Below are 12,990 nucleotides of genomic sequence, written 5' to 3' on the forward strand. Positions count from 1 at the left end.
GAGAGGAAGAGAGAGGGGAAGAGAGAGAGAGAGAGAGAGGGGAAGAGAGAGCGAGAGAGAGGGGAAGAGAGAGCGAGAGAGAGGGGAAGAGAGAGCGAGAGAGAGGGGAAGAGAGAGCGAGAGAGAGGGGAAGAGAGAGCGAGAGGGGAAGAGAGAGAGAGAGAGGGGAAGAGAGAGAGCGAGAGAGAGAGAGGGGAAGAGAGAGAGCGAGAGAGGGGAAGAGAGAGAGCGAGAGAGGGGAAGAGAGAGAGCGAGAGAGGGGAAGAGAGAGAGCGAGAGAGGGGAAGAGAGAGAGCGAGAGAGGGGAAGAGAGAGAGCGAGAGAGGGGAAGAGAGAGAGCGAGAGAGGGGAAGAGAGAGGGAGAGAGAGAGAGAGAGGGAGGGGGAGAGAGAGAGGGAGACAGAGAGAGGGGGAGAGAGAGAGAGAGACAGAGAGAGACAGAGACAGAGAGACAGAGACAGAGAGACAGAGACAGAGACAGAGAGACAGAGACAGAGACAGAGACAGAGAGAGAGACAGAGAGAGAGACAGAGAGAGAGAAAGAGAGAAAGAGAGAAAGAGAGAGACACAGACTGCACCCACAACCGGGAAGGGCCACAAGCCCGGAGCAGAGGAACAACAGCAACCCATCCCCAGACTACACTGCCAAGGAGGGCCATACCCCTGAAAGGAGTAGGAGGCAAAGGACAGGTAATCTATCCGCAGACCACATTGCCAAGGAGGACCATAACCCCTGAAAGGAGTAGGAGGTTAAAGGACAGGTAAAAGAACCCCCAACGAAGAAGACCGGGTGGGGATCAGAAACTCTAACAACAGAGGGAAAGAGCAAAAGTAGGCCCTCACGCTGGAGAGAACCCAGCTGGAGGGATGCTTGACCGGAAGAAAACGAAGAGGACACTCACAGAAGACGAGCCACCCAGTGGGAGGCGACTGCAGAAACCCAACCAGAGGGTCCTCGCAGAACGGGGAGAAAGGGCGGGTCGTGAAGGAATCTGCGGCTAGAATCGTCTCTACCAGATACATCGTTACCAAAGGTAAGTAACTCGTACATCTGATAGAGACTACTACCCGCAGATTCCTTAACGTAGAATGGATACCCTAGCCATACCCAGAAGGGAGGAGGGCCTGTGAGAGAGCTTCCCCATCCAAGCGAGACACAGGACACCAGTAGGTGCCACGTCACAAGGACAAGAAGGGAAGGGCCAGGATATCCCAAGCCCAACCAAGGGAGAACTGCCCAACACCCCGCAAGGGCAGACAGCGCCCGAAAGCCCCAGGGAACACAAGTATCACCTCAAACCCTAGTGAGAAGAGGTAGAACCGGAGGCAGGACCCGCCATAAGAAAACACAGACACAGTGACAGAAAAAGCTGAACACCCTTAGCCGCAAGCAGCGGACAAGGCAGGAACGGCTCTACCGCCAAGCGCAGACGGAAAGGAAAGGCACACATGCGCAAAGCCCCGGCAGAACCAGAGGCAGGGGCACAAGGGAATACATCAATGGCCACCACGGTGGATTAGAACAAACAGGCCTGCATGGGCATACGCAGCCATCAGCAGGCAACACCACGGAACGGTGTACCCAGGACAAGCCAGACGCCAGCTGAAAGCAGAGGCCAGGAAGGGCCAGAACACAACGCAAGGGAGGGGCCGGTCCAGAAAAACACACACAGACCCTCGAAAGAGGTGGAACCTGGCCGAAAAGTAAGAGGGAGAGAGACGGAGATGGACCAAGCCGTCCACCAGAACACAGAAGCAAAGGAAAGCCAGTCCCCCCGGAGCACCAAACGGAGGACCCGGCCGAAACACCGGACAGAAGCACAGAATCGCCACAACACTTTGCCGCAGACAGCAGGCCAGACTGGGCTAGCAACGTAGCCAACCAGGAGAAGAACAGACCGGGACGCAACGCAAGATGCTTCAAAACAATCGGCTAGAAGATCGCACCAGCGACATACTGTGACGCCACGGAGAGCAAGGAGCCCAAACGGCGACCACACCTCCCCAGCACATGACAGAGCTATGTAATAGCTACCATTACCCCACATAGGGTATGTTACGTCCCAAGAAAAATGGGAACACCTCTTAGGAAAATATTTCCGCAGCAGAGGACAAACAGAAAGACCTGCGGAGAAAACCGCAGAGGGCTTGCCAATCAGCCAATAAAAAAGACACAGAAGGCCCAAGCTCAGGACCTACACAGGCTTACTAACAGCCAAAACCACAAGGCAAAAAAGGGCCGGACCAGAAGCCAACAGCACGAAAGGGCCCACAGAAGGACCCTGAAGGCACACCGACCACAACACACATCCGGGACTACCTGTTACTAGGCCCCAGAAAACAACGGGAGAACACCTCCCAGACTACAGAACGACATCCAGGGTCACGGAGGAAGAGGAGGATGAAGCCCCGCAAGGAACCTTTGAATGGTAGAATCCGCAGGGGCGTGAAACAAAAGAGCGCCATCGAAGGGAAGGTCAACTAGCCGCTCCCCAACATTCTCAGGGAAAACACTATCCCGCAGCCAATCATGGCGATGGAGGGCCACTGAAGAAGCCATGGTGCGACCAAGCACCTCCGAAACATCCAGAGCCGAGCGAAGAATAAACACTGCCAGCTCCCGGCCATCCAACACATGGTGCCGTAGATCAGCGCAGTCTCCCTCCTGAGAAGCGGAAGACAGAAGGGGCTCCGCCGAATCCCATTAGCAAGAAGTGGTTCTGGCCAATACACAAAGCGTGTTAAGTGCCCGCAAGGCAGCACTGGAGGAGGCAACGATGTTGCGCCCCCAGGAATCCAACCACCGGGCCTCCCATGACGGGGGAGACAACACTGATGGCAAGGAGGGAAAGGCGGTCTGCAAAAGAGGGCCCCTGGTAGAAGGGTGGAAGGAAAGGCAGACCGGATCATGCAGAGCAGGACGGTGGCAGTGCAAAAGCGGCTGGGGCACCGGGTGCCCCCAGGCCCCCAAGAGCGAATTACTGAGCGAAGCCTCGAAGGGAAGAAGCAGCTCCTGTCCACCAGAGCCCTGATGGAGAACATCCAGCAAATGATCGGTCGAGAAATGGGCAGCCGGATCGCCCATGTGCAAGATCCCTGCAGCCGTAGACACAGCCCCGGTGAAGGCAGCACTCGCTTCCGTAGGGCAATGCGGTGGGGAAAGCAATTCCTCCGTGGGCGATGGCTGTAAGCTAAGCCGGCCGTCCCCGAGCCCAACCGGGGGAAGGAAGGGCCAAGCTCAGAACGGGGGAGGGTGGACTGACAAGTGGGGAACCTGAGGCACCTCTGGGGAAGACTGCGGGCACGGGGACGGCGAAAAGCCGTCCTTGGAAGATGCCAGGGAAAAGGCCACGACGCGGCGTCCCGTCTCCGAAGAAGATAAAAGGAATATTCTACTTACCAGTATGCATCTGTTCTTGGCATGTAGAGTTGCAGATCCACACACTAGGATAGTAGATCACCATCTGGTGTTGGGCTCGGATGCTTGCAGGTTGTTGCTGTCTTTGGAAGAAGTCTTTGTGGTCACAAGATAGGTGACTCCTCCCTTGGACGACAGTGCGCATGGGCATCAACTCCATTGTTAGATTGTTTTTCGCCATGATGGGAAATGATGGAGTTTGTAGAAGAGAGAGAGATGTCTATGTGTGATGTCTAAGTAAGACAATGTTGGAACAGATACAGGTCCCGGGGAGGTGGGTGGGCGTGTGTGAATCTGCAGCTCTACATGCCAAGAACAGATGCATACTGGTAAGTAGTATATTCCGTTCGAGGCATATGAGCTGCAGATCACACACTAGGATAGACTATATAGCAGTATCTCCCCTAGCGGTGGTCACCTGTATCGGTTGCAGCAGTTTGAAATAAAGTTTTAAGGACAGCTTGTCCCACAGAAGCTTGTTGCTTTGCTTGCACGTCAACACAATAGTGTTTAGTGAAGGTGTGTGTTGTAGACCATGTGGCTGCCCTACAAATATCTATTTAGGGAATGTTTCCTGAGAATGCCATGGAAGCCCCTAGTTTGCGTGTGGAATGCGCTCAAGGGGGAACTGTTAGTGTGTGTTTAACTTTGTGGTAGCATATTTGGATACATTTAACTATCCACCTAGCTATCCCAGATTTGGAAATGGGGTTGCCTTTATGTGGTGGAGAGAAAGCTACAAACAATTGTTTTGTTTTGCGGAATGATTTGGTTCTGTCAATGTAGTAAAGAAGGGCTCTTTTAACGTCGAAGGTATGAAGAGCTCTTTCAGCTACTGAGTCTGGGTTTGGGAAGAACACTGGTAACTCTAATGATTGGTTAAGATGGAATGGAGATATGACTTTTGGAAGGAATTTCGGATTTGTCCTAAGAACCACTTTGTTACGGTGTAATTGTAAGAATGGTTCTTGTATGGTTAAAGCCTGGATTTCACTTACCCTTCTGAGAGATGTGATAGCGATAAGGAAAGCCACTTTCTATTTGAGGAACTGTAGTTCGCATTTATGCAGAGGTTCAAATGGGGGTCCCATGAGCATAGTAAGAACAATGTTTAGATTCCACACTGGAGAGGGTGGTAATCTGGGAGGAATAATCCTTTTAAGTCCTTCCATGAAGGGTTTGATCGCAGGGACTCTAAAGAGGGACAAGTGTTGTCGATTTTTTAAGTAGGCTGCTAATGCTGCTAGGTGGAGACGTATGGATGTGTATGCCAAATTACATCTTTGCAAGTGTAGTAAGTAGCAAATGATGTCCTAGATGGATGCATCCAGTGGGTGTATATGATTGTTTGGGCAGTAAATGGAAAATCCTTTCCATTTTGCAGCATAGCAAGCTCTAGTGGTAGGTCTTCTGGCTTCTTTTATAATGTTCATGCAGTCTGGTGGCAGGTTGGGGTAACCGAACTCTAGGACTTCAGGAGCCAGATCACCAGATTCAGTTGACCTGGATCTGGGTGTCTGATTTCTCCATGGTTCTGGGTTAATAAGGACGGGGAGAGATGCAGTTTTTGGTGTGGAACTAGAGAGAGTTCCAGTAGTGTTGGGAACCACGGCTGGCGATCCCATGTGGGAGCTACTAGGATCAGTTTGAGAGTCTGTTGCCTGAGCTTGCGTACCACTAATGGAATGAGTGGGAGAGGCGGAAAAGCGTACGCAAATCTGCCTGACCAGTTCATCCATATTGCATTGCCCTTTGACTCCGGGTGGGGAAACCTGGCGGCGAAAGTTGGCCATTTTGCATTTTCGCGTGTGGCGAATAGATCTATGTCTGGTTGGCCCCATTGTTTGAAAAAGGGCTGTAGGACTTGGGGATGTAGTTCCCATTCGTGGATCTGTTGTGTTTGTCGATTTAACAGATCGGCAATTTGATTGTGAACCCCTGGAAGGTGTTCTGCAAGTAGGTATATGGTCTGAGGAATGGCCCATCTCCAAATGTTCTGTGCGAGCTGGGACAGCTGGAGAGAACGTGTGCCTCCTTGTTTTTGTATGTAATACATGGCTGTCATGTTGTCTGTCCGGATGAGTACAGTTTTGTTCTGGAGATGTAGTTGGAATGATTTTAGTGCTAGGAACACTGCTAGCAGTTCCAGGTAATGATATGGAGCACTTTCTGTTGAGTGGTCGAGGAGATGGGCTCCCTATCCTGAGAGTGATGCGTCTGTTGTCAGCACTTTCTGTGGAAGAGGCTCTAGGAACGGCCGCCCTTTGGACAGGTTTGTTATGTTCCACCATTTTAGAGAGCGATGTCCACCAACACCAGATCTGTGAGTTGTCCGTGAGCCTGGTTACACTGACGTGCTAGACATTCTTGCAAGGGACGCATTTGAAGTCACAATGAAGATGCATGACGCCATCATGCCTATGAGTTGCATGAACACTCTTGCTGGAAGAGAGTGTTGGATTTGAAATTTCGTGATAAGAGCCCATATTTTTGGAGGCTCCTCTGTAGAAGGAGCGCCGAAAGGAGCCACGTGGTTGTGGAGACTGTAATACTCCCATGGACTTAGCAGTCTTGGTGTCCCTTTTCATTTTTTCAAAGGCAGTGTCTACTGCTGGCCCAAATAGCTGTTCCTGGTTGAATGGCTGACTAAGTATGGTAGTTTGTACCTCTGGCTTAAAGCCTGAAATGTGTAGCCAGGCATGTCGTCTAAGGAGCACACTGGTGTTAATTGCTCTAGAGGCGGGGTCTGCGGCGTCAAGCGCACATTTAATTGACGCATTTGAAATGAGTTTTCCCTCCTGGATAAGGTCATTTGCCTGGGTTTATATTGTTCTGGCAGATGTTGTAATAGATTCTCTAACTGGTCGTAGTGTGCCCTGTCATAGCGTGCTAGTAGGGCTTGGGTGTTGGCAATACGCCAATGATTAGCGGCTTGTGCTGCTACTCTTTTGCCAGAGGCTTCTAGCCGTTTGGATTCTTTGTCGGGGGTGGTGTATCTCCTTTGGTTTGGGAGTTGGCGCGTTTCCTAGCATTGGAAAAGACCAATGAATCCAAAGGGAGCTGTCCTTTGATGTAATTAGGATCTTCAGGGGCAGGTCTATATTTCTTTTCTATCCTAGGGTTAAGAACCTTGGCACGGACGTGCTCTTTAAATACCACGGGGGCGTGCTTTATGACTCCTTTAATCATAGGCAGAATTTGTACAGACTTTTGAGATTGTTCAAAAGTATCTAAGAGGAAGTCTTCCTCTGGTGCTTTGGAGTGCATTGTGACGCCGTGGTAAAGTGCCGCTCTATTTAAAAACCCCAGGATATCGTCTGGAGGAGATGGTTTGGAGGGATATGGCTGGGTTCAGGCATGTCTGTTGGGAGAGGGAATGCCCAATCATCAAGTGGTGAGGTATCTGGATCCGTTAACGGGTCATTAGGGTCACCCCCACCACCTAGGTTATCATCATCATCCTGTGGAGGTGGTGTATGTGATGGAGAAGGTATAGGTAAGGGTAGTGTAGGCAGAGGAGGTGGGTTAGAAGGCAGTATAGGAGAAGAAGGGGGCATAGGCGATGTTGCAGAGTCCTTTCTGTTTACAGGAACTGGGGCAGGTGGTGTGTCCAGTTTCCGTTTTTTACATGGCACAGCGGTGACATGTCCAGTATTTGGGTTAATATAAATCTTTTTCTGCCTTGGATCGATGGGATCTGGCTGAAAAAGTTCTTGTTCCTCGGGAACAGTTTTTGGTGCTGATTTTTTCGGTTCCGAGCGAGGTTTTGGCTGATCGGTGGAGTTTTTGGCTTTAGGAGGTTTATGAGCGTCCTTAGCCGTTTGTTTCGGTGCCGATGATGGTTTCGGAGCCGAAGCTGTATCTTTAGGCTTGGGAACCTTCGGTGCCGGTTTCCCTATTGGTCTTGGTGTTTTCGGGCCCGAAGGCGTCGGAGCAGATTTCGGTGCCGAGTGGTCTTTTGTCTTCGGTGCCGAAGGTCCTGGTTGGACAATAACATGCGGTTTGCTCGGTCCTGAGCTACCGGAAGGCTTGTGTTGTTTCTTCGGAGCCGAGCCCGGAGGCGGGGCTTCTGAAGGATGTTTTCGTCTCGACTTGGGCCAGCAGGCGAAGTCTTGACCAATGCCTTTGGTTTTGGAGGGGTTGGGGCAGGGGCAGTAGTACTCACACGTTACCCTGGAGTGATGGGGTCGTCTGAGTCGTCTGCTTCGGAGATGATTTGTAGATCCTCGGAATTTTCTTCTGGGACATCGGGGCCTTCATCAAAGATGTCCTCTGGTTCCGGAGCTGGTCTCTGTGCCATGATGTGTCTTCGAGCCCTTCGATCTCGAATGGTCTTTTGGGATCGAAAGGATGCGCAGGCTGGACAGCTGGACTCGTCGTGTTCAGGTGATAGGCACAGGTTGCAGACATTGTGGTGGTCACTGTGTGGACATTTTGCTCCACACTGGGGGCATTTTTTGAAAGGCGTCCTTTCCATGAGCCGTAGGCATCATGGCGTGGATAGTCCCAGCGGCCCGCGTCGACGTCCGGAATCGAGCCGATGAAATCGATGTCGAGGATGAAGGTGCTTCGATGGTTTTGTGGAAGTTTTGTGCTTCGAAAAGCTTGGAATTGAGCTTTCCAACCGGAGCGGAAAAGTTGCATCCGAACCCAATGGGGAAAAAAAACAATCTAACGATGGAGTTGATGCCCATGCGCACTGTCGTCCAAGGGAGGAGTCACCTATCTCGTGACCACGAAGACTTCTTCCGAAGACAACAACTACCTGCAAGCATCCGAGCCCAACACCAGATGGCGATCTCCTATCCTAGTGTGTGATCTGCAGCTCATATGCCTCAAACCAAACAGTTGCCGAACCTCTGGGGAAGAGGGGGCGTCCAAAGACGAATCAACGACCCGACGCTGGCACGGTGCCGTAGAGTCCGCTACCTGTGTCAGATCAACGTCGACCGGCGCCGAAGGGGATGCCGAAAAGACCTCTGCCACGACTCGCGCCGCAGGAGAACCAGGCGAGGTCGGAGCTGGGGCGGTCAGGAAACAATGCCGAAAAGGCGTCGACTCGACCTCCGACGAGGCAGCCGCCTGTGGGGAGAGACGAGGGGGGCCCGGGGACATGCCCGGCCCCTAGCTGGCCCCTGCGGTACCGCCAGGGCCAGCAGCCGCCAGCACCTGAGCGGCGTCAGCTCGGCCTCGGACAAGGCCGACGCCTGCCCAGAGGACTGAGGGGGACTCGAGGACGAGCCTCGAGCCCGGGCAAACTCCCGCGACACAACAGGGACCCCCGCAGGGGTTTGCAGTGAGGCAGAGGCGCCGTGGTCCGAAGGAGGGAACCCCGGAGGGCCGCACCCGACGACACCACATCCCCAGAACCTGGAGCCGCAGAAGTTCCTGCACAGGGCAAGGGATCCGCAGATGTCCCAGGAAGAGGAGGAGAAGAAGGAAGAGCCAAAGAGGCCTGCAAGGTCGCCACATAGGCCTCCATCTGGGCTCTGTTCGCCCCCGCACCGGGGAACAGCGGGTAGGGTGGCGTCACGCGGGGCCGCACAACCCGCAGAGAACCCGCGCCCCCCCACAGGCCGGGGACCGGGCCTCAGAGACAAACTGCGACACTTACCAACAGGTGAGTGATGTCCTTGCGGCCTCGGAGAGGGACGATGTCAGAGACGGAAGCGGCAGTTCTTGAACCCTTCCGCGGGGGAAGGACGTGGCGACGACGCCGACCTGGACATGCGGGCTGAGAGGAGTTTCATCCGGTGTTCCCTCCGGGACTTCTGCTGACAAGCCTCGCAGTCCATGGAGTCGAGCTGCTCACCCAAATACCACATACAGATGGGGTGAGGGTCCGTTGCTGACATCTGGTACGTGCAAGATGAGCACGTCTTGAAGCCCGAAGGCATTCGCACACTGTTCTCAAGAAAACACAAAGCGTAAAAAAGAGGCCTGAAAACAGGCCAGGAACACGATCCGGATCCGCACTGCACGTGGAAAAGAAGAAAACTGACGTCAGGGCGCCGGGGTAGGGCTTATGTGACTTCGCTGACGTCACGCCCGTGGAGGATGTCGTGGCGGAGTCCAATGGTACCGCCCCCCCCCCCCTCCCGCCCCCCCCACCTCTGCGCGCAGAGATGCTGGGCAAGAAAGTCTTCCGGCCTCAGTCTCACACCTGGGGATAATTCTACGTTAAGGAATCTGCGGCTAATAGTCTCTATCAGATAGTGCATGGTAAGTGTACATCCAGTGTACACGAGGTCCAAGTGCATTTTTACAAATCAAACTTATTCTAATACACCATACTTCTTCAGTGAGTCTTTGGTCATGTGCATTCGCTCTTTTCTTCCCATGTAAACATTCAACTGTGAAATGGCCCTCTCAACATAGGCGCTTGAGACGGGCAACGCCAAAACAGCAAGTACAGAATTTGCTTACTCTGGCCACTGACACAGCTTTCCATGCCAATTCTGGTGCACCTGAAGATTACGACTCTCTTGGAAAGGTTCTGCAACATATACGTTGAACTGGGTGCATACGACCTCAGAGTTATTTAAGCAGTCAAAAATGAAGTAGTCATTTTCAAAGTCCAGAGAAAATTCACCTTTACTGAAGGGATCTAGAACTTATGCAAAGTATCACAGAGAGGCTTCATTGACTTCAAATGCCATAGTTGGTAAAGTGACATGCGCAATGCTTCATAGGAAGAATCTTCAGTCGTGTATTGACAGTGATGCGAGAAAAAGAACATTCTAGTGCATTCTTAGATTTCTACAGGAAAACATGTCTGTTGTAGTGGACATGATAAAAAAAAACTAGAATCTCACATGTATTGCCTTTGGCATCATCACTAAGCAAAGATTCTGTAAACGGTCGCCACATGGATAATATAGCATTCACGGCCTCTAGGACTGAGAACTACTGGCTAAACGGTACAGTTGGGATGACTCTTTCTTTGATGCCACACAAAGCACAAAATTAGAAATCTTTGCGTTTTAGTTCCCACGCATAACGAATGGACTACAAAAGTCAATAGCATTCTTCACTAGATCTGAAAATTGTAAACATGCTTTTAGCACACCATCTAGCAAGGATCTCTTACAGGGAAGCACTTCAGCTCACGAATCGATTTTGACAGGTCATCACACAACTTTTTCGTATACGTAGCTGAATCACTGCAAACACAATATCACTCCAATCCTTGTTGAATTTGGTAAGAGCTTTTTGAAGCAGCATTCCAAGAGACACTGAGGTCCATGCGTGATAAAAGTCAGGTGTCATGCTCTCACTACTAACCCATATGCTTGGTGACAGCACTCTTTTCACATATACCTGTCACTACAACGTGCATTAAATGTTTAAAGCCTGGGGTGTTTGTCAATTCATCTTCTATCAATACTGACTGGCTAGAAAAGAAGGCTGATGTAGCAAAGGGTTTTACCCACATTTGTCTGTGAGCAAATGTGGTGGCACATATTGAGAAAGATTCTTATGAGACCAGCCATTTCACCCATCAGAGAAAGAATCAAATGTAGCCAAATTATCAAATAGGATTATGATATTTCCTGAATCTCAACAGTTTATAAAATAATTAAATAAGACCTAAAACATTCTTCTAAACCATACCACTTTAGACCAAAGACCACTAAACTGAAAAAAGCAAAAGGAAGAAGAAACAATATTTTAGTGAAATCCCTAAACAGCAAACTTCAAGCAGAAGAATGTTATCCTAGTCTTTCTTGCTGCTACCTTAGATAACGTTACATGTATTGGCCTTTCACGAAGAAATAAAAATGACTGTTTCACTTTCCTTTTCCTTTCTTTGAATGGTATTTAGTTTGAGATTGTGCAGGTGTTTAGTAGTGTTTATAGGTTTACACTGGTGAGGGCTATTTCCATTTTGGTGGGGTTTTATCAGTCATTATAGGTTTAAACCGAAAACAGGATAGCCAAATTGTCTATTGTAACCACTTTGCAGCCTTTCAGAGTCTGGTCTGAAAGGCTCGAAGTCCCCGCAAACTGATGTGGTAAAGGCGTTCCTGTGGTGACCAGTGACCCTGAACGGCCATGTCATCCATGTAAGCTCCCCAACTCACAAGGGATATGTCTGCTTTTATGGTCACCTGCAGCAGTCAAGAAACAAACTACCTAGTATTAAGTTATTCTTGTTCCACCATTATATTTTAAGCTGAACATTGGTCATCACCAACACTAGATCCTCTCAGTCACTTGTGGCCCCTCCATTGCGACATATTCCTGTAAAGAATGCATGTATATCCTTGCATTCGTTACTAGAGCAATATAAGACACTATCATTCCCTACAGCTTCATTATGAATCTCAATATGAGAAGGCAAGTCTGGTTACGTGAAAGTAGCCTGTGAAATGCCATCACTTTCTCAATGCTGGTGTAAACACTTTGTGTGACTTTGAGCTTGGTTCCTAAACATATTCAGAGAAGGAGTAGTATAGCTTGAAAGTGTGTGGAACAAGCATTGCCTCCCAATGTTTTGTTGTCCCAACACTTGAGACTGTGCTGAACCAGGGATCTACCTCACTATAAATTTCCAATGAGCTGTCGCTTGTGACAACTGCCTTGAGACACTCCTGTAGTATGCCAATACGAATTTGTAGCATGTGGTACTATGGCGATCCAGGACAACAACATCCCCAATAGCCTAAAAATATTTTACTTTTAGAGGACATGAATTCTGACAAAAAGTTACAACCTTTGAAATGCGATCACCCTCTCTTGATTTGAACAGGCTTTGCCTTTGTAGAGTTTAAAAGTGCTCCCAAGAAGTGATGAATCTGCTGAGGGCAGTGATTGGACTTTTTGGCATTGACTGTAAACCCTAGCCTGTGCAGGAAAGACAGAATCAGTTAAACTTAAAGATTTATTGTGTTTTAAATGTAAGACGATTTTCCTTCTTGCACTAGTTCTTTAGCGATTCTGGAAAATGCTTGACTAGCTTCTCCATCTCCTCCCAGTGACACCTACCGTATTTGGAGAAGAGATTCATGGAATTGGCGATATGACATGAAGTTATTGTATACGGTATTGTGCCGTCTTTTGCCTTTTTTGTACTGTTTCTTTTGGAAATCGATAAATAACGTTTTTTTTTAAAAAAAGCTTCCCCACCAGTTGACACAACGGCCTATCTTGCCGTTTTACAAAGAGCAACTGAACATCATGAATTCAAGCTCCATGTTGCTGTTGAAGATAAGGGAGACTTCGAGGTCGCAACATTGTCGAAAACTTTAAATTCTGTACTATTCTTGCCAATACTGAGAAGCATTACCAGAAACCCGACAGAGAATTTAAGGAGCAGGTTAAAGTCAGTGTTGGTCCTAAGGTGGATGAAAAATTAAAAGCCAGCACCCATTCGACAACTCTGCTCCCGGTAACCACGTCCCAATGGCCTATTTTGTCGTACAGTCAGCTCAGAAAAGGGTATTCGCCCAGGGCACATAGATGCATCCACTCCAGATAAGGAGAGCCAAAAAAGGTATGTAGCAAAAAAACTAATTGCTGTGGTACCAGCAATGCAATGGCACCGGTCACAAGGGTTACATCAACTAGTG

General features: G+C 49.8%; 1 protein-coding gene across 8 annotated transcripts in view; it reads right to left on the reverse strand.

The window, feature by feature from the left end:
* The window catches only part of SBF1 (SET binding factor 1), a 1,208,265-nt gene that overhangs the window by 341,376 nt on the left and 853,899 nt on the right, over positions 1-12,990 (reverse strand). The window lies entirely within an intron of this gene.

This window comes from Triturus cristatus, chromosome 4_1, assembly GCF_964204655.1.
Source record: "Triturus cristatus chromosome 4_1, aTriCri1.1, whole genome shotgun sequence".
Lineage (NCBI taxonomy): Eukaryota > Metazoa > Chordata > Amphibia > Caudata > Salamandridae > Triturus > Triturus cristatus.